General features: G+C 48.3%; 1 long non-coding RNA gene across 1 annotated transcript; it reads left to right on the top strand.

Moving 5' to 3' along the window:
- The first annotated feature begins 458 nt into the window (after nt 1–458).
- LOC118571378 lies at nt 459–15,247 on the top strand. Its single transcript, XR_004943357.1, has 3 exons — nt 459–518; nt 1,900–2,012; nt 15,125–15,247. It is a non-coding gene; the product is annotated as an uncharacterized LOC118571378 (long non-coding RNA).
- The last annotated feature ends 4,278 nt before the right edge of the window (nt 15,248–19,525 follow it).

Below are 19,525 nucleotides of genomic sequence, written 5' to 3'. Positions count from 1 at the left end.
TAGATCAAACCACCCTTGAACGTAGAAATCCGTTTGCCTCTGCCTCCCTGCCTCTGCCTCTCGAGTGCTGGGATCAAAGGCGTGCACCACCACTGCCCAGCTCAACAGAGTTTCTTTACTGAGCCTGGAGCTCATAGATTGGGTAGACTGGCTTGGCCAGTGGGCTCTGGGGATTTGCAGCCAAGAAGCATGACACCATGCCCCCTCCCTTTTTTTCTTTCTTTCTTTTTTTACATTGAATAGGTGTCGGGGATCCAAACCCAGGTCCTTATATCTAAGCAGCAAACCCTTTATTCACTGACCACCTCCCCAGCCCCACTGTAACTATTTTTAAATGGATAATTCAGTGTTTTACATGTGTACATGTCATGCACACTCATCGCCACAACCTTTGCGGTTTCCCAAACAGAAACTCTGCATCTCTCCCCTTCCCTCACCCCTCCTGCTGCTGCTGAGACACTAGCAAGAGAAGCAGTCGGTGTGACTTTCTAGAAGGTTCTCAGGCTACATCATGAAAGGTGAGTTAAAAGTCCTGGGGTAGGAAACAGGCTCAGTGCGCTCCAGAGGGACAAGGAGGCCTAGTGAGGAACAGTCACAAGAGCAGATGAGAAGGGACGTGTGAGGAGATACCGCAGAGTTGTTAGTGAGATGTTAGAGTTCAGAGGCACCCATGGAATTAAGAGGTCTTTTTCTGTTTTCTGTTCACTATCTTGACCCCGTCCCCTCTTGTATGAGGAAGGGCTGAGGTTATGATCTTATAAAATTGATTTTTAGACAATTCTCCGTTAGTTCACTTCTGTTTCAAAATCACAGGCTGTTGTGGGTGGGTGATTTGCATCCTCACATCATGAAATGCCCAGAGCTCCTTGGGGGCAGAATTGCCCATTGCATTCTTTGATCAGTTTCACGGAAGGGAAACATGTGACAAGATTACTTTGTATTTAGTAATATGTAGTGGCAATTTAAAAACAGTTCCTGTGCTGAGAAAAACTATTCAAGGCTTGTGTACTGGCTGGTTTTGTCTGTCAACTTGACACAAGCTAGAGTCATCGGAGGAAGGAGCCTCAGTTGAGGAAATGCCTCCATGAGATCCAGCTGGAGGGCATTTTCTCAATTAGTGATTGTAGGGGGAGGGCCCAGCCCACTGTGGGTGGAGCCATCCCTAGGCTGGTGGTCCTGGGTTCTATAAGAAAGCAGGCTGAGCAAGCCACAAGGAGCAAGGCGGTGAGCAGCACCCCTCCGTGGCCTCTGCATTAACCTCTGCCTCCGGGTTCCTGCCCTGTTTGAGTTCCTATCCTGACTTCCTTCAGTCGTGAACAGGCAACGTGGAATTGTAAGCTGAATAAACTCTTTCTGTCCTAACTTGCTCTTTGGTCATGATGTTTCATCACAGCAACAGAAACCCTGACTAAGACTGTTATGCCCAGATCTTGGGGACCCTCAAAAGACCACCAAGGAGACAGAATCCCATATGTAAAAGCAAAGAGCCTTCATTTCAAGCTCGGAGCTTGGTCCCTCTGTCTGTCTGACACAGCGGTGAGAGCAGAGAGCCCTGAGCTCAGGTGGGGCAGAGTTTTTATCATAGTAGATAGAGGTTGGGGTGAGGGGATTTCCAGGGCCCAGGACCCTGATTGGCTGACAGTTGTCTAGGGGGTGTCTGTAAAACAAAAAGAGGTGTGTGCTAGACTCAAGGACATCTGGCCACCTTATCTAATGGTTGGAATGTTTGGGATGTCAGGTTCTTCCTCACCCCTGGGTAGAACCCTGGGTAGTATCAGCTTTAAGCTTTTCCTGGATCTGGGTGTTGCCTGCCAGTAAGCCTGTCACAGAAGCCGTGTCTAGGCCTCTAAGCCAGTCATAGCTGCTGTGTGGTCAAGCTATTTTGGGGTCCCTTCACAGACAGCAAGACAGCTTGTGTTCAGAAGATGGCTGACTATCTACAGGAGCTGAGGTAGATCCCAGAAGATGTGGGTTCCAATCCAGCTGTGCCTTTCCCTAGCTCTGTGACCTTGGTGAGTTTCACCCTCCTTACATCTCTTTCCTCTTTTTTTTATTTTTAATACTTTATTTAGTTTTATTTTATACACATTGGTGCTTTGCCTGCATGTACATGTGTGTGAGGATGTCAAGTCCCTTGGAGCTGAAGTTCCAGACAGTTGCAAGCTGCCATGTGGGTGCTGGGAATTGAACCTGGGTCCTCTGGAAGTACACACTGTGCTCCTACATGGAGTGCTAAGACGAGTGTGTGGCCCATAGCAAGTGCTCAGTTCATGTCGACGGCTGCCATTTGTCTGTATGACGGTGATCATGGCAGTCCTCCATGGGGTCTACAGGTCCCCTTATAGAAACCAAAATCCTCACGTTCACAAGCCCTTATATGACCCCATGAGGCATTTGGAGATAGCCTATCGATGTCTTTCAGTACACTCCAACTCAGCTCGAGATTATTTGTGACAGCTAATACAATGTAGACACTATATAATTGTTCACTGTATTGTTCCAGAAAGGGTGACAACAGCCCTTCCATGTTAAGTACAGATGTCATTTTAAAAATAAATATTATTTTTAATTGTGTGTAGGGGTGTGTGTGTGTGTGTGTGTGTGTGTGTGTGTGTGTGTGTGTATGCATATATGGGTATGAGCATATGAGCACAGTCACCCAAGTAGGCTGGACGTATCATATCCCCAAGAACTATAGTCACAGACAATTGTGAGCCGCCTAACATGGGTGCTGGGAACTGAACTCAGGTTCTTTGGAAGAGCAGCAAGTGCTCTTAACCACTGAACCATCTCTCCAGTCCTGACAGGTGTCACTTTTTAAAGTTTTTAGACTTACTTATTTTGTATGTGCCTGTGTGTGTGTGTGTGTGTGTGTGTGTGTGTGTGTGTGTGTGAGCACTCATACCACAAAGCGCTTGTGTGTGTGTGGAGGTCAGAGGACAACTTGACAGGAGTTGGTTCTCACTCCCAACCACGTGGGATCAACCTCAGGTCATCAGGCTTGGTGGCAAGTGCCTTTCCCGTTGAGCCGTCTCACGGACCCACAATTTGAAACATATATTTCCCGTTGTAAGTCAGCTGAACGTGAAGGGCTCGCTCAGCAGTGACACTCTGTACTTTTCAGTAATCTCGAAAGGGAGATAAAACTCCGTTCCTGGGTGTTTCAAAAGACGTAGGCCACATTCCTGGTGGGGCTCCCCCATCCCAGCTCCGACTCTTCTCTTCTCACTCGCTCTGGTCACGTGTAGCCCTCCTTGGCCTTCCTTAGCAGCTGGGCCGTTTCCTTTCCTCCCATCACAATGCCAAATCCTGCTGCGGGGGATTTGTGACCAAGGCAGTGGAGACAGAGTGGGGCCTTTGTGCAGGAGCACAGACCCCTCTCCTTTCCTTAACCATGCCACTCTCCTCAAAACTGTCCCACCACCTTCCAGAAGCCCCGACCCCTTGCCTTTCTGTAGCTCAGGATGCTCTGTAAACTTGAATCATCTGGCCCTTCTTCAGGGCTCACTCATTTTGTGAGACTCTTGTGCTTGTGCATGTAATTAGGTATGTTTTTCTCCTGTTAGTCTGCCTTATATCAATTTAATTTGTAACTCAAAGAACCCAGAAGGATAAGTAGGGGGCCTCTCCCATGCCTCCCTTACAGGGGTGTGTTGCTTTGTAGGCAAATCTATAGGGCAGGACATGCATCTAATGGACTAATTGATTAAAGAATCAAGTACATGTTGAAGAAAAATGCTTTAAAATGCTTTTAAAATTTCTTATTGGCTGCCGAGCAGTGGTGGCACATGCCTTTAATCCCAGCCCTTGGGGGGCAGAGGCAGGCGGATCTCTGTGAGTTCAAGGCTAGCCTGGTCTACAGAGTGAATTCCAGGATAGCCAAAGCTACACAGAGAAACCCTTTCTCTATGTCGCACCTAGATTACTGGTTATTTCTCAGGTCCTAACAGCTTTCGCTGTCATTACAAGGCTAACAGCTCACCTGGTGCCTCGGCGGTCCTCCAGCTTAAGAGTAATGACTGCGTTTGCCCCTTTTCCAGCACCTGATACAGCGTTGAGTGTACAGCAGGTACCCGGTAACTGCTAATATCAGGAATCTGTAGCAAAAATGAAGTTATTCCCTCCAGACCCAAACTGCCTCGACTTGGTCCCTTCTGTGACTGACTCCTTGGTCTGAAGAAACAAGACTCCATTAGCCACCATCCATGGATAGGCCCACCTGTGTTCTCTGGTGTCTTCCTCAATTCCAGGGTGGCCGACAACAGAGAGGAAGGTGGTGAGCTGCATGGAGGGAATGACTCTTCCTCAGTGCCTCTCCTCACACTGTCTTCCGTAGTCAGGGAAAATTCTAGAACCAGACAATGCAGACTTCTCTGATGGGAGCCCCATGAGTGGCAGGAATTTTGAGGACACTTGTATTGTTAGCAAGAAAGGATACTTCTGAATGGCAGAGGCTCCACCCCGAGTCTTTGTTTAGTCAGACCTGGACTCTCCCCACTCAGATGTGTCCTCACTGCCCTGTTGCTAGAAGGTTCTTTTTGTTTGTTTTGTTTTGTTTTGTTTTGTTTGGTTTGGTTTGGTTTGGTTTGGTTTTTTGAGTCAAGGTTTCTCTGTGTACCCCTGGCTGTCCTGGAACTCACTCTGTAGACCAGGCTGGCCTCGAACTCACAGAGATCAGCCTGCCTCTGCCTCCCAAGTGCTGGGATTAAAGACGTGTGCCACCACCGGTAGAAGGTCCTTCAAGAGCATCCACTCCACCCCCTCTAATAATGTATGGAAACAAGCCTGCTTCATGAGGAAATAATCGAGGAATAACATTCAAGCCCCATGAATGTTCCCCTGTTGTTCCAGATCCTTCTCTGGAACCCCAGACACTCCCCATCCTTATCAGTAGGAAGAGGGGATGGAGCTGGCCGGTGGTGGTACACGCCTTTAATCCCAGAACCAGGCGGATCTCTGTGAGTTCGAGGCCAGCCTGATCTACAGAGGGAGATCCAGGACAGGCACCAAAACTACCCAGAGAAACCCTGTCTTGAAAAAAAAAAAAAAAAAAAAAAAAAAAAAGGAAGAGGGGATAGAGTGGGGGGTGGATGATCTGGCGCTACTCCTGTTGAGACCCTGACACTTGCATAGTTAAACGTCTTGGCTGTCACTGTGCACATGCATCTGTACAGGTGCACAGGTATATATGTACTGGTGCACAGGTGTGTGTACAGGGGCACAGGTGTATGTACAGGTGTACAGGTGTATGTATAGCTGCACATGCATATGTACAGGGGCACAGGTACATGTACAGATGCACATATGGAGGCAAGAAGAGGGTATCATGTGTTTGGGGGACACTTAGCTTACTTGGCAGATGCTGGGATCTGATCTCTGGCCTTTATGATTATGTAATGAATATCATTAACTACTGAGCCTCTTGGTTGTCACTGTTGTTGAGATAGGGGCTCACTATGTAGCCCTTGCTGGCATGGTGCTTGCTATATAGATCATGCCAGTCTCAAACTCACAGAGGCCTTCTTGCCTGCCTGTTTCTGACCTCCCTGTGCTGAGCTCAGAAGTGTCCAGCACCGTTCTGTTCGTTGTTGTTTTTTTGTATTCTTTCATTGTTGCTATTTTTAGATATGGACTCCTGTAGCTTAGGCAGGTCTTTATGTTGCTACTTCACTGCGTAGCTAAGGATGACCTTGAATTCCTGATTCTCCTGCTACCAAAAGCAGGAATATGGGGAACGCTCCACCACTCCCGGCTCTGCAGTGGTGAGTGAGGTGGGCTGCTGCAGGCTGATCTGTGGGATATGGTGGCAGATATTGAGAAACTCCCACAGTAACACACAATGGCGCTTCACCTGCAGAGAGCTGGGAGCTTGTGGCAGACATTGAAGAGTGACTGGCAGAGAGAAGGAGGAGGTTGCCCCAGGTTTAAATCCTTTTCGTGGCTCTCCTCCCTACAGAGGAGACTCAAAGGCCTTGTCCACATCTTCTCTCCTTCCTTGGGGTGTGGGGGGTCCTCCAGCCCTCAGCCCCTCCCCTGACAGCTCCCTCTCCGAGCTGTGCTTGTCTCTCTATAAAAGCCTGCCCCTTTTGCCACCACAAGGACCCACTCATCTTTTAAGCCCAAAGTCTCCTTTTTACAACTCTCCCTGTACTTGGCCATGGTTGCTCACTCCTATAGTCCCAGCCCTTGGGAGACTAAGGTCCCAGGATCACTGTGAATTTGGGACCAACCTGGAATACATAGTGACTTCAGTGCCAACATAGCCTGGTCAGATAAAGACCAGATAAGTAGGGAATCTGGGGGGCCCCTAATGGGCTAGTGGCAGAGCAAGGGTTCAACCCAGCTCTGAAATCTTCCCAGTACCAAGTCCCGCCCCAGTTCCTACACTATGTATGCAACACAAACCCATTGGGGAGAAACCGTCTCTTGGTCAGTTATAAATAAAGCGGGTCATGGTTCTTGGGACAAAGTCCAGACTCTCTGGTAAAAATGCAGGCAATCAGGGGTAGGCATGAGATGTCAAGCAGGTTTGTTTCTTTTACACACACAGGCAGAACTCTCAAAGCAGATGATTTGCCTACAGAGTGCTGACCTTCCCTGATGTCACTGTCACTGAGTGAGCTGTTTCAGGCCCCCTTCTGTTCTCTCTCAAAGTCACCCTCAGATGCCATCCATCCCACCGGCCTTCTTGGCCAGCTGCAGTTGATCTAGACTGCACTGACAGACAGCAATATTGGTAGGTTAAAGCTTGTGCTCAGTGGGGGCTGGGGAGGTGCCTCTGTGGGTAGTGCTTCCATGTCAAAAAAAAAAAAGAGCCAGTCAGGGCAGCACATACCTGTCACCGCAATATTGGAGGGGAAGTCAGGTGGATCCCAGGGGCTAGCTGGCCTACCAGTCTACTTGAAAGAGAGGGTTCCATGTCCAATAAAAGACCCTGTGTCAAAAAATAGGGTGGAGAGTAATAAGATGAAGATACCCAATACTAAAACATTAACGTCTTGCCTCCATATCACACACACACACACACACACACACACACACACACACACACACACACACACACACACACACACACACACACTCACACACACACACCACATATACACACACATACACACATACCCACACATAAACACACCACACACACACACACACACACACACACACACACACACACACACACACACACACACACACACACACACACACACACCCCCGCTGTGGATATCACTCTATGTAAATAAAGTTCTGATTGGCCAGTAGCCAGGCAGGAAGTATAGGGGGGACAAGGGAAGAGAATTCTGGGAAGTAGAAGGCTGGAGAGACACCGCCAGCCGCCGCCATGAGAAGCAACATGTAAAGACACCGGTAAGCCACAAGCCACGTGGCAAAGTATAGATGAACAGAAATGGGTTAATTTAAGATAGAAGAAGTAGATGACAAGAAGCCTGCCTCGGCCATACAGTTTCTAAACAATGTAAGTTTCTGTGTGCTTTCTTGGTTGGGTCTGAGTGACTGTGGGACTGGCGGGTAAGAGATTTGTCCTGACTGGGCCAGGCAGGAAAACTCTAACTACACACACACACACACACCTACACCACTGGCTTTCTTGCAAAGTTCTGGGCCCTATAATTAGATGTAGTGTGCATTATCAGATATAAGGGCACAGTGGCCTAAACTTGGGCAAGTAGTCACCAGGTACCAGCTTCAGGGTCAATATTGTGCCTGCATCTTCCTGCCTCATCCCTCTACCATCACCCCAGGGCACCATTTTTATAGTCAGGAACTGGGAGTCTGCAGGCAGCCTCTTGACCTGCTGTGTGGGATGCTTGGAGTGGGACCTAGAGGTACACTCCAGAGCCCTAGACGTGTGTGATTCACGGGCCAGACCCAGGCTTGGGGTCAGACCGATAAGGTTCCCATCTCAATTTTCTGCCTGCTCCTAGGTATGTGACCTTCATAAGGTCACTTGCCTTTCTGAGCCTCTGGGTCTGTTTTTTTTTTGTTTGTTTGTTGATAGACATTGCTGTGTAGCTCAGGCTAACCTTGAACTGCCTCCTGGGTGTGGAGAGTTTAGATACAAGCTGCTCCAACTGGCTCTTGAGCCTTTCAGCAATCAGTGCGGATTTATACTCATGGCTGTGGTGGACCCTGTGCCAGGAACGGAACACACATGCTAGATTCCCAGCGTGCCTTGGAGGACAGGTGTTGGAGGCCTGCACAGCATCCATGAGAACTCTAGGGATAGCTGACCTCCTGACCCGCCGCACTCAGAGGATCCCAGACTGCTCGGGGATGGGCAAACATGGCAGATGACTGTCTCCTGGTGGCTTGTCCAGGGCCCCACGATCACATGTGGGATGGGGAGCCAACCGCCATAAGTGTGAATTGAGCCAACAGAAGCTGTAGTCCTGGCCCTGTCAGGAACTTCACCCATGACCCTGGGTCAGCTCGGCAGCCACTCCTTCCACACCTCAGTGTCCTCACCTGGAGGGCAGACTAGCCTCCCAGGGCTCCTGCCAAGAGAAAATGAGCTAACACCTTTGAGGTGTTTAGTATTGTCCTGGAACTTGGCAAACACAGGATAAATATTAGCAATGACTTGGCAGGGCCCAGGAGAGTTTTGTCCTCCCACGTCCCTGTCTCCTCCATGTCAGGGAAAGGCTTTATGTGTATCCCCATCACTTCCTGTCTCCTCAGACACCAGGTACCTCTGCTTTTCCTCGTACTCAAGTGTTCTGGGCTTGGAGACTGGTACTGGGTCAGGGCTGCGCCTGGTGCAGTTTGAGTTAGTTACTTTGGGAACCGGGTGACTGTTGATGAGGGTGGTTTGAGGTAGCTGGAAAGGTGACAATAGCTAGCTGCTTTAGATAGCGCCCTTCATGGAGGATGGATGGCTGCCAGTTAGATCACAGGTTCTCTGAGCAGGAAGCGGGATTAGAGCCAGTTTGAATCTCCGGGGTTTCATACATTTTGATGAGTAAAGAATCATCTTTCTGAGCGAAGGTTTACCCGGAAGATGCCTCAGCAGAACTGAGCTGACTGAAACAGCCCTCAGCTGCCCGTTCTCCAACCCCTGGCAGTCCCAGAGACCTGTAGCAATACCCTCCGGAGATCTGCATCCCATCTCAGTAGCCAGTTGGAGGCAGACTCTGGACAATTTTTATCTCTCCCGCAACAGTGCTCTCTTATGGCTAGTTTCTCAGTTTTTATTCATGTATTTCATTTATTCGTTAATCAAATATTTATATACAGACCGGTGAATACTTATTTGCATGGTATTTGTCATATTAGGTAAATCTGGGTATATTAATATATTATGTGTGTGTGTAAGAATAGTTAAGAGCATGAGTCACCTCAGTGAAATTCTTTAGCTTTTCTATGCCTCAGTTCCCCCAGTCTTAAAACAAGGATATCTAATAAGCCTGGCAGTGGTGGTGCACACCTTTGATCCCAGCACTCAGGAGGCAGAGGCAGGCGGATCTCTGAGTTTGAGGTCATCCTGGTCTACAGAGCAAGTTCCAGCACAGCCAGGGCCACACAGAGAAACCCTGCTTCCAGAAAAACTGAAACAAACCAATCAAACAAACAAACAAACAAACAACGCCCCCAAGAATATCTAATAATGCCTTCCTTAAACCTATTGTGAGTCAGTGAGTGGAAAGTTAGGTGTGTGTGTGTGTGTGTGTGTGTGTGTGAGTGAGTGTGTGTGTGTGCGTGTGTCTGTGTGTGTGTGCACTTGTGTGAGCATGTGCTGCGCCAGGGAGTGAGTTCTGCTGATAGAGAAGGCACTGCAGCTAGACCAGAGGTTGTCAGAAGAGGAGCTGCGAAATCACTGAGGTTATCCCAGCTCCTGGCACAGACCCAGAGCAGAGCAAACGCCTCACTATGGCTTCCTTTTCTCTATTCTGAGCCATTTTCCAGAAATCCCGGAAACCCATGTCCCCTGTGGGAGAAAGACTGGTATATTCCACCTAGCTCAGCAGGAGAGACTAGGCGGGACTTCCAGGGACAGAGAGGAACTAGAGAAGAATCTGAGACGTGTGAGAGGCACCACGAGACAGGGAGGGAATCAGACATACAGAATGAAGGGGAGGTAAAACCGTGCGGCAGAACACGGATGAATAGAAGCAGGTCAAAAGTTATCAAAGCTAGTGGGACAAGCTTTCATAATAAGTCTTCAAGCCGTTATTTGGGGGCTGGTGGTCCTGACAGGAAAGACTCACCATGGCTTCTGGCTTTTGGTTCCGAGACCTTGGCCCACAGTCAGGTGGCCTTGTTGGAGTGGGCCTGTGTTAAAGGCAGAGCATCGTAGTGGAAAGGAGACTGTGGAGCACCATGGCTGCCTCATGGTGGCCAGAGAGCGGAAAGGTAGAGAAACAGCAGGAGCCAAGGTGGAATATACCCTTCAAACATGGATTCCTCCAGTGACCCACTCCTCCAACCAGAACCTGCCTCCTAACGGCCCATTTATTATAACTTCACTATTAGGTGAACGCATTGATGTAGTTAGTGGCCTCCATGATCTCCACCACTCAATGATTGGATCTACGGAGGATTGAGCCTCCAACACATGAGCCTTTTGGGGAACAGTTTATATACAAACCTTACCAAGAGGAAAGAATAAAAGATAGGTAGCTCACTAGCCGTCCTTTTTTATCTAATGGAAAGAAAAGAAAAAGGGGGAGGGAAGGAAGGAGACAGAGAGGGAAGGACCTTGAGGATTACTCAGGAAGACTTGAAGAGGACTTAGATGCTTTCTGGGCTCTTTTATTTTTCATTATGAAGAGATTTAAGTCTCAGCTTCCTGTTTGCCTTCTAAAACACACACATACACAGAGAGGAAGAGAGACAGAAGGGCATACACATCAGTGCCTCCCTCTGAAAGAGGCTCCCTGCTAGCCAGCTGTTCACTGGACTACAACCTAGGAGGATGGACCTTCCTGAGTCTCTGGGCTGGCCTCTCATCACCCTCTGGTCTACCAGTAAGGGAACCTAAGTCTGGAATCCAACAGGAGCAGGGGTAAAGAGAAGCAAGCCAGAAGGGATTTGGAATCATGGCACAAATCCTGCAGCTGCTCCAACAGTGTCCCTCTGGAATGTATAAGGGTTAAGGAGGTGGTACGGTGTCTCAGAAATCCACAGGCATTAGAGCTGAGCCTCTTTCAGGGGTGAGGAACCTTGAGAGAACTCAGCAGAGCCCAACTGAGCAGCGTGTGGAAAGAGCTCTTCAGGTGCCAGATGTGCCAGATGTGGTCCTACAAAAATGAGATTTGGGCTGGAGAGATGGCTCAGAGGTTAAAAGCACTGCTTGTTCTTCCAGAGGTCCTGAGTTCAATTCCCAGCAACCACATGGTGGCTCACAACCATCTCTAATGAGATCTGGTGCCTTCTTCTGGCCTGCGGGTGTACATGCACACAGGACACTGTACATATAATAAATAAATAAATCTTAAGAAAAAAGAGAGAGATTCAAATCTACCCTCAACAGCCTCTTACGCAGCAACGAGAATGGGGTTGGGGGAGATGGCACACAGAGACTTGCCTAAGATGGCAAAACCCGTTTGTGGAATTCGCTGTAAGGTACATTGAAATTTGTTTACTAACCATATACAGAGAGTCTGCTTGGGTACCTGGCCTCATCGAGATGCTTGGGCCCAGGAGAGGACTGCAGGGAGGGTCTCCCACTCTGGGAGCCTTTCTCTTTTAGGGTGAAGTGAGATGTCCAAGAGACGAGGACGGAGCTCCCACAGACAGGGACCTGTCTACTTTTTTTTTTTTCTCTCTCTCACCCTAGAGCTCAGGGCATAGCATGTACTCAGTGAACTTTGCCAACTTGCAGAGGAGGCATACCACATAGGAGATGCTGGAGACAGTCTGTCCTCAAAATGTTATAGTATAACGCAACGGCAAAACTGCAGGGCGGGATAAGGACACTGCCCTTCCCTCCTCCCACCTGCCTATCTCTATGGTGACCGTTGCCAGCACCGGTCAAGGTCAAACATGGTCAACCAAACAGCAACACTCCTGAGACCAGGGAAGCTGTGTTTTAGGTGAGTAGCACTGCACGGAGATCTTTTGTATTTCACATCCATTTTTGTTATGGCGTCAATGTGATAAAAGCCTTAAATATATCCTTAAGAAAGGCAAGCCACCCTGTTGCCTAGAACTGATGTAATTTTTCATTTTTCTCCTAGTCTTTGTCTCCAAGCCTGTGCGATTTAACTCAGCAGTAATCACAATGAACATGTAATTTTGTATTCTGTTTGCGATGTTTTTTTTTTTTTCTTTTTTTTTAAATAAAGCATTTGTTCTTTCATATAGATGTGGTGCTCGGGGCCAATCTTTGTTGGCACATCGGTTTCCGCTTAGCAGCTCAGCACTGAAAAGACAATAGGAGATGTTTTCATTGCTTTTATCTGGCGTCTGAGAAAGGCTTTGTGCTCCAGAGCTCTGCAGACTGAGGAGTTAGCGCAGGAACAGAACAGAATAGACTTTTCACACAGATTATTTGTATTATCTAAACGGGGTGTTGTGTTTGTACGGGAGTGCCCACAAGTGTCAGCTCGACAGCCTGAGCCACTAGGACTTGAATTTGGAGACGGTCATTTGCTCTCTGTGTGACCTTGGGCCGCGCCCTTAGCCAGTTCCGTCCTCAGTTTCCATCTCCTGGGGAGTGGAGAGAGGAGAGGACTGGAGGAGACAGTCGCTCTGTGACTGCGCTTAACTAATACAATGTTCCCTGCAGGATATATATTTGGTTTTAAAGATTTTTATGTGGGTGGCTCTTCTACCTGCTTCTAAGTATGTGCACCACATGCATGCTTAGTGCCCTTAGCGGTCAGAAGAGGGCGCTGGATCCCCTGGAACTAGAGTTATGGATGATTTGAGAGCTACCGTGTGGGTTTGGGAATTGAACTTGGGTCCTCTGCAAAAGCAATCAGTGCTCTAAATCACTGAGCCATCTCTCCAGGCCCCCTGCATGATATTGAGATTGACTTTGGGCAAGCCTCTTTGATCTTTGGTTTGTGCATATGCCAAAATGGGGGGGGGGTCTCAAATGTGTATTGGCTACCCTTCCTTCCCCCCTCCCTCCCTTTCTGTCTGTCTGTCTGTCTGTCTCTGTGACAAAATACTTCACAGAGGCACTTAAAGAAGGCAGGCCAGCAAGTCAGTGTGAGCTCATGACACTGCTTGTCCTCATCCTGAGGATCCGGAAGCAGAGCTCACAGGCCAGATGTGCACCTAGGCTATAACCCTCCAATCCAGTGACTTATGTCAGCCAGTCAGTACTACATCCCCAAAGTGCCATAACCTCCCAAACTAGCGCCACCAACTGGGGACTGACTGTCCAAACACTTGAGCCTTCGGTGGACATTTTCCATTCTAATCTTAAGGAGCCTAAGTGAAGTAATGAATATAGATGGGTCCTGGTGGCGAAAATGCGTGTTTTGTGTCTGGCCATGATTGTCCCTGTTTTCCTGTATGTAGTATGGAAGTCTGTAGATGAGTATATCCCAAGCCAGAATCAGAGATCAATTGCCAGCAAAGCTTTCTTTCTTTCTTTCTTTCTTTCTTTCTTTCTTTCTTTCTTTCTTTCTTTCTTTGTTATGTATACAGAAGAGGGCACCAGGTCTCATTACAGATGGTTGTGGGCTACCATGTGGTTGCTGGGAATTGAACTCAGGACTTCTGGAAGAGCAGTCAGTGCACTTAACTTCTGAGCCATCTCTCCAGCCCCGCCAGCAACTTTTATGAACCACACTTGGAGCTCACCACCCTCCCAAGCTCTGGCTCCAACTCTGAGGATGAAGTCTGGAGTGGGGCTGGGAAGCTGAAGTTTTATTGCTGTGAAAAGACACCATCCCCCATTGCCCGCCCCCCATCCCCGGGGAACTTTTATAAAGGAAAACATTTAATAGGGATGACTTAAGTTTCAGAGGTTTCGTCCATTATCATCATGACAGGAAACATGGTGGTGTGCAGGCGGATAAGGTGCAGGAGAAGAAGCTGAGAGTTTGCAGGAGGAGACTGTGAGCCATAATGTGTATAGCTTGAGCATAGGAGCCCTCAATGCCTGCCCCCTAGTGACACGCTTCCTCCAACAAAGCCACACCTACTCCAATAAGGCCACACCTCCTAATGGTACCACTCTCTATGAGCCTAAGGGGGTCATTTCTATTCAAACCACCCCAGGGAGGCGGGTGAGCTGCATAGCAACAGCTTTACTGGACCTGACCAGCCTTGTTGAATGAAATCATCTCTCTTCCCTCTTGCTCCCATCTCCCTTCTCTCCCTCCTGTCCCCACATCCCCCTCCCTCCCTCCCTCCCTCCCTCCCCTTCCATGTTTCTCCACTGATCCACAATGCTTACTGCTACCTGACATCGAACCAAGCATCCTTCCACATCAGGGACCATGCTCTGCTCTCCTAACAATTGTGCTCTTCTGCGCATGGGTTCTCAAAACACACGCAGAGGGCCAGTGGGGCTGCTGGGGGAGCTTCGAGACCAGCTGATGAAGCTCTTGGAATGGTCTCGAAATCTCACCATGGATGGGCATAGTAAATGTGGCTGCAGAGTTGTACATTGAAAGAGGAGAACCAACTGGGTAGAGAGACTGCAGCTCAGTGTTGGAAGGGCTGATCTATGACAGAAGAGGCCTTCCTTGAAGGTGGTCACTAAAGACACTCCCAGCCGGATGGCGGTGAGTGAAGTCAGACCTGATGACTTTTGGATTCTCACCTCCCTCACGTGACTTTAACTCTCTCAGCTCAGGCCTGCAGAAGGGAAGGAACAACTGTCACTCACACAGGCCAGGCATCCAAGCAGCTCTGATTTTCATTGCCAGTAAGTAGTTGAATGGCACAGGAACCTCAAACACTCCTTACTAGAGTCTTTAGAAAGGTCTAGAATCAGGAAGGGAGACGGTAGAGGTGCACTTCCCAGGCACATTGCAGAAAACAGATACAGAGCACCCAGGATTTGTTCCTTGATTCCTGGAGGCTCTGCATGAGCCTGGGCCTTTCCCCTGGCTGGGTGGTAGGCCACCATGGTCTGCAGCTCTAAGGTGGGATATTACCCCCTTCAAGGTCCTACAAGGTTTTTGTTTGTTTTGTTTTCAAGGCTTTTTGAAGACTGTACAGCAGGAGAAAATCCATTACCGAGTTCTGAGCTGCCTGTTCTGCAATACTAAGCTTTTCTTTATGAATGGCTTCTGTCCATGAAGACGACCAGGAAGGGGACTATTTACAGGTATCTCAGTGATAGCCAGGCCCAAGCCCAGGGCACATCAGCCCTGGGATGAGTCAAAACCAAAAGAAGACTTGGGCCGGTCACACCCACCTATGTTTACCCCAAGACAGACCTCAGGGAGACAGAATCCTGAGCAATACAGCCTGGGAGGATGCAGACCAAGGGACACGGGGTACCTGTCCTTTATTGGTCCTTTAATATTGCCTTACCAATAAGGGCAAGCTATATTATTATTATTATTATTATTATTATTATTATTATTATATACTTTATCACAGTGGTTCTCAACCTGTTTGTAGTGACCCTGTTTGGGTCAATGACCCTTTCACAGGGGTTACATATCAGATATTTACATTATGATTCATAATGTAGCAAAGTTACAGTCATGAAATAATTTTATGGTTGGGGTTCCCACAACAGGAACTGTATTGAAGGATTGCAGCATTAGGAAGACTGAGAACCACAGCTTTATTGTCTTTTAAAATGGGCTTTTCTTTTCTTTTTTTTTTTTTAGAGTTAAAAGCCCAAAAGGTCAGAGCAGTAGCTAAAAGCTGAAATTAAAACCACCTTCTTACCACCTGCCGCCATCCTTCCCCTCAGAAAGAGACCTACTTCCTGTGTGTCTGTCTTTTTATTGACTTTCTGTCCTGCCTTCTCATTGGTTGTAAACCTAACCACATGACCTCCTCGTCACTGCCTGTCTATATAGACTTCCAGGTCTCTATGGTTGGTATTGAGATAAAAAGTGTGTGTCTCCAAGCTGGCTGTGTTCTTGAACACACAGACTCTGCCTGCCATGTGATTAGATTAAAGGCGTGTGCCACCACCGCCTGGCTTCTGCTATGTATTAACATACAAATAAAATCACATAAAATGGGCTTTTCTTAAGTAATTCCCTCACTTCTTCCTGGAACTGTTTTCCTGGTAAAACACCTATACTCACCTCCTTGTCTCAGGCCTCTTTCTTGATGAAACCTGAACTGGTATAACCAGGTTGACCCCCCCAGGCCTGGCTATACCCAGATTCCTTTTTTTTCTATTTGGCAAGTCGACTTTTTTTTTTTTTTAATTTAATTTTTATTTTTTTAGCTGAGGATCGAACCCAGGGCCTTGCACTTGCTAGGCAAGCGCTCTACCACTGAGCAAGTCAACTTTTTATGTGGTCCCCTGTGCTTCTCATCACATCTGGGATATCAGTCTGGGAGCCAGAACCAAACAGTGGCGGTGAGGGAAGCCGGCACCAACCTCAAAACGTCAGCAATGGGCCCGGAAGACTCTGGGAGCTGTTTCAGCGGTAACCCTGTGTTCCTCCCTGACGCCCTTCGCTTGCGGGTAGCGATGCTGTGTGTTATGTGAGGAGGCTGGGGTTTGAGTCCCTGTCCCTTTGCCACAGTCTCCGGGTGTGACTCATCTCCGCTCGAGGAGGAACGTTTCAGGTCCATTTGGACAGGGCACTTTGCGTGACAGAAATAGAAACTCATCAGAGGTGCTCTTCACCAGTTCACGGGAGGCTTAGCGCCTGGTGATGGGAATGCAGAGGAGGGAAATCGGATCTCCCTTCCTCTCTCTCTCCCTCCCTCCCTCCCTCCCTCTGTGTGTGTGTGTGTGTGTGTGTGTGTGTGTGTGTGTGTGTGTGTGTACACATGCATATGAAAGAGCATGACGTGCGTGTTCAAGATCTTTTTATCGTTTTAGCTGGCAGAAATCATTGCCCACTTGCCGGTAATCTCTCTTTCCCCTATTCTGACATTCTATTTCCAATTAGTGCCCTCTTGTCCAACGAAGCAGGCGAAGGTGGGTGGCAGCTCCATGAGACGCATTAATTTACTGTGTTATTCTGGGCCACCCGCCGAGCTGCACTGGGCTCCTTTTTTTGGGGGGGTTGTTAAGCTGGACATGATGAAAATGCGTAGGTTAGAATGCTTCTGTTTGGCAAGTCAAAGGAGGGGCTGCATAATGAAAAAGGAATATTCGAGCAGTGAACGCTTGTACAGCCTCCGTGGGAATGGATTTCCAATTTTCTCTGGATGGCTTTTGATGGGCGTCGGAAATGAAGATTGAATCAGGAGGCATTCCCAGTCGGAGACAACGGAAGGAGCTTGCTCTAATTGAAATCATGAGGAGGTTTATCGACAGGACACTGATGTGTCTTAGACTTGCCAAGTGTGCTTAAGTTACCAAGAGCCAAGAGCTCTGGGCAATGGCCACAGGGACAGCACAGAACCCAGGCACTGTTAAAGGCCACTTCTTAACACAAGAAAATGTGGGGTGTGGGGGTGGCGGAGTGGGGACTCAAGCCTTAAATCCCAGCACTTAGAAGGCAGAAGCAGGCAGATCTCTGTGAGTTCGAGGCCAGCCTGGTCTACAAAATCAGTTCCAGGACAGTCAGAGCTGTTACACAGAGAAACCTATCTCAAAAAACAAACAAATAAAAGAAAGAAAATGTGCTGGCTCAGGTGCTGCTCTGGCCTCTGTGACCTGTGTGGCCCCAAGGCAGTGGCACTTACTTCTTCTAAATGGTCTCTGCCCCTTTTAAACTAGCAACCAGGAGGCGGGGACCATGTCACTCCCTGTACCCAACTTGAGGGAGGCTGGGACAGTGGCCTCTGCGGTTTCCACTTCTGTTGTGATGAACAAGCCACGTCCGTCAGCTGGAGAAGGTGTGGGATGAGATGGGACATTGTGGAGACCACTGAAGGTCTTGGTTTGAGGTTTGGGAGATGGCTGGGTGGGCGAAACGCATGCTGAGGTGGGATGTCAGAACTCAAGGTCAGCCAGAGATCATAGTGCAGGTCTGTAATCCTGGTGTTCCTGCAGCATGGGGGAGGGGAGACAGGAGATCCCCGGAAACTCAAGGAACAGCTAGCTACCCTGGCATATGCAGCCAACAAGACACCCTGTCTCAACAAAGCAGAAGGTGAGGGCCAGCAGCCAAAGCTGTCTTAAGACCTCCACTCGCTGGCTGTGGCCCCCAAGCTCCTGCACTTGCTCATTCAAATGTGCGTGCACCTCATACATACAGATATCTTTAGGCCTGGGTTAATATTGACAGTGTCATGTGGTTGCCTATGGGCCAGAGACCAGGCTTTCTCACAGAGATTTGTTGGGGTTCTGTGGAGGCAGATCACCCCCAGCTGTCACAGCCCGAACCCCAGACACTGTCTGATGACTCTTCTCTATCTCAGAGAAGTGGAGAGGGACTGGATTCCAGCCAGACTACTCCTGTGTCTTCTGGAACCCAAACTCCTTCTGGGCCACCAAAGAGCTTTTGCCTTGAATTTAAAACATAAACTATGAACATTGTTTTATCGCATGATATAATCATTTATAGATATTACTCAGCATCTTTATGAAGGTGTGGCTGAATCCTTTTGATACATTGTCAACAATATATCAAATTGTTACTGTTACTTGATATATTGAAAACAAAAGGAGAATACATACCAAATTATAAGTATGCTTGATTAAATGGATACAAAATAAATGTGGATACTGAAAGTAATCTGTAAAATGGGAAAGAGCTGTTAGGGGTTAAACTGTAGGAATATGGGTAAGTTTGATTTTTCAATATCTTTTCCTTTAAGGTTGCCACCATGTAGCTATTTTATTGAAAAGAAATGTAGCAAGTTCTGGTAGCCATATTGAAAGGCAGATTAAAATCCTATCTTGGAAGATGTTCGCAATACCGGAAACTTCAGTAGTGTCCTGAGCAGGCTTGGGACAAGTAACCAGATTGCCACGAGGGCTGAGAAAATGTAGGAGAGCGGGAGGGAGAGGGAGGGACAGTTACCTGCCTTTCTCCTTGTTTTCAGAAAGATGAGGTGGCCTAGGGCCTGTCTCACATCAACCGAGCCTGCTGCAATGTCCTGTGGCAGCCAAAGCGACTGTGAAATGACCCCTCCTGTGGCTGCTCCCAGCATGAATGCCTGATGGCTGTTGTGTGAATTTCCCCCATCTCAGAGGAGCAGCCTCGGTGAAGGGCTTTCCTCCAACTTGTCTATTCCCGTGTCTCCCAGGAGCCTGACTCTCCTACCCTGGGAGCCAGCACACTTGGCTTTCACTAGGATAGAAGGAGGTGCGTGCCAGTTCGGCATAAGAACCACACTTTGCAGGAAGAGCCATATGGAGGAGCAGCGCCTGCCTTACTGGCTTGTTTTTCTTTGAGGGTGAGGGCTTGTGTCAGGACGGTTAGCCCACAGGATGGAGAGCTAAATGCTGCAAAGCGCTAGTTGCTACTGGAAATTTGGCTCCATGTAACCAAACTTCATAGCT

This window comes from Onychomys torridus, chromosome 21 (genome assembly GCF_903995425.1).
Source record: "Onychomys torridus chromosome 21, mOncTor1.1, whole genome shotgun sequence".
Taxonomy (NCBI): Eukaryota; Metazoa; Chordata; class Mammalia; order Rodentia; family Cricetidae; genus Onychomys; species Onychomys torridus.
Note: the sequence above shows the minus strand (reverse complement) of the source record. Positions and strands in the feature narration are given on the sequence as shown.